Raw genomic sequence first — 2,500 nt, 5'->3', positions numbered from 1 at the left:
ATCATTGCTGAAGCGCTTGGGACTAAGACCAACAAGCAAGTCTCTGACAAGAGACGGGACCTAAGTAAAAAGACAGGGGCCCCCATGTCAGACAGCTTACATTTTTCTTCTAGGCCTCTTGAGACATTGTCTCCCCCACCAAATGTAACAACGGGGACTTCATCCATACTCGCTCAAGCAGCTGAGCGGCTTACGAATGAGAATTCTGGGACCCTGGAAAAGCCTGCAATGGAGGCAATAAAGGCTTGGCTTAACGGCGAGGGCCAACATGATGCCCTCGTAGAAACTGCCACAGCATTGATGCTTTGTCCGATGAGATTGGTGAAAAACAAAGGCAAACGTTCAAAACCTGAGAACGACATTATTAAACCCAGGATATTACCCACACGATCTTGGATGAAGAAGAGAGCGGAAAAACGAGGAAGCTTCATGAAGCACCAGAAGCTCTTCTTTAAGAACCGCTCTCTTCTTGCGTCCTTAGTCCTGGATGGCACTGAACGTCATGAATGCCGAATCCCGAACGCAGATGTATATCGTTTTTACTGCGAAAAATGGGAGAAGGTGTTGCCATTCAATGGCCTGGGCCAATTTAAGTCATCAGGTGTTGCAAATAACGAATACTTTGAGCCCCTAATTTCGGTGGAGGAAGTTCAGACTGCCATACGGGCCATTAAACCAACGTCAGCAGCTGGGCCAGATGGCCTAACAAGGGCTGCAATCTGTGCTGCCGACCCCGAGGGTCGGACACTGACAGCCCTATTTAATGCATGGATGATTACAGGAATTATTCCCAAAGAGTTGAAAAAGAATAGGACGATTCTTATTCCTAAGGTTATGGACGATGAAAAGCTGAAAGAATTGGGGAACTGGAGACCAATAACGATTGGTTCAATGATTCTGAGATTATTTTCCAGAATAATGACTGCACGTCTTGCTCGTGCTTGTCCCTTAAACCCAAGGCAGCGTGGTTTTATAGCGGCATCTGGCTGCTCTGAAAATCTTAAGGTGCTACAGGACCTTATGAGACACGCTAAGAAATTGCACAGGCCGTTGGCTGTCATGTTCATCGACATAGCGAAAGCTTTTGACTCGGTTTCGCATGCTCATATTTTATGGGTGTTAAGGCACAAGAAAGTAGATGAACACGTGGTGGGCATCATCCAGAACGCCTACGATCGGTGTACGACCTCGTTCAAAAGCAATGGCGAGTCGACTCGAGAAATTAGCATACGTGTTGGTGTCAAACAGGGTGACCCCATGTCACCCCTGCTCTTCAATCTTGCCATGGACCCTTTGATATGCACCCTAGAGTCACACGGAGTTGGGTACTCCATTGATACCGACCACGTGACAGCTCTTGCGTTTGCTGATGATTTGGTGTTGGTGAGCGAATCTTGGGTTGGTATGGCCGCCAATCTAGCGATCTTGGAATCATTTTGTGGGCTATCGGGATTGGAGGTTCAGGCCAGAAAGTGCCAGGGCTTCATGATAAGCCCAACCAAAGATTCATATACGGTGAACAACTGCGACCCATGGACTATCAAAAATAAAGATGTCCATATGATCCAACCTGATGAATCAACGAAATACCTTGGCCTGAAAATTGGCCCTTGGACTGGCACTATACAGCCTGATCTACATTGTCAGCTAAAGACATGGATCTCGAAAATCGATGAGGCGCCTCTGAAGCCAACTCAGAAGGTCGAACTACTCAATGCCTATGCCCTACCCAGATTGTTATATCCTGCAGACCACTCGGACTGCAAGCAATCAACTCTCCGTGGGTTGGACCAAGAGATTAGAAAGGCGGTAAAAGGATGGCTCCACCTTCCCGCTTCAACTTGTGATGGACTGTTATATGCCAGAGCCCGAGACGGAGGCCTTGCCATCTTGAAACTGGAAAAAACAATCCCTTCGGTTCAAGTTAGAAGGCTGCAACGTATAGCAAACTCGTCCGATGCTATCACCCGTAATATTGTGTCCTCGCAGGGTATGGAGGAAGAATACCGTAATTTGTGGGTACGAGCAGGGGGTGACAGTGATGCAATCCCAACATTCGTTCTCAGGGACTCGGTGTCAAAAGAACCTGTATATCCGAGACCCTGCGATTGGAGGGAGCATGAATTTCAGAGATGGTGCGAAAAGCCGGTTCAAGGAAGGGGCATTGTAAACTTTGCGCATGATAGAATCAGTAATGCTTGGTTGAGGCCATGGTGCGGCTTTAAACAATGCTTTTTTATCGCAGCACTACAACTAAGGGCAAATATTTACCCAACAAGAGAAAGCTTGAACAGAGGCAGAGATGGGGCCTTACGTTCCTGCAGGAAATGCTCTGCCAGACTCGAGTCCCTTTCGCACATTCTCGGTCAATGTCCTGCAGTACAGAAAGCAAGAATTGCGCGACATAACAAGATCAGTAACATTCTGGCAGACGAAGCGGCTAGATTGGGCTGGTCTGTATACAAAGAGCCACGGTTCATATCCGAGACGGGAGAGATGA

General features: G+C 47.6%; 1 pseudogene; it reads left to right on the top strand.

Annotated features, from left to right (window-relative positions):
• Positions 1 to 2,500, top strand: part of LOC142919100 (28S ribosomal RNA) — a 10,340-nt pseudogene that overhangs the window by 3,875 nt on the left and 3,965 nt on the right.

Source organism: Petromyzon marinus, unplaced genomic scaffold (genome assembly GCF_048934315.1).
Source record: "Petromyzon marinus isolate PM22_M1 ecotype Great Lakes invasive population unplaced genomic scaffold, UKy_Petmar_22M1.pri1.0 PM_G_Scaffold_6, whole genome shotgun sequence".
Taxonomy (NCBI): Eukaryota; Metazoa; Chordata; class Hyperoartia; order Petromyzontiformes; family Petromyzontidae; genus Petromyzon; species Petromyzon marinus.
This window is presented reverse-complemented; position numbering and strand designations above follow the sequence as displayed.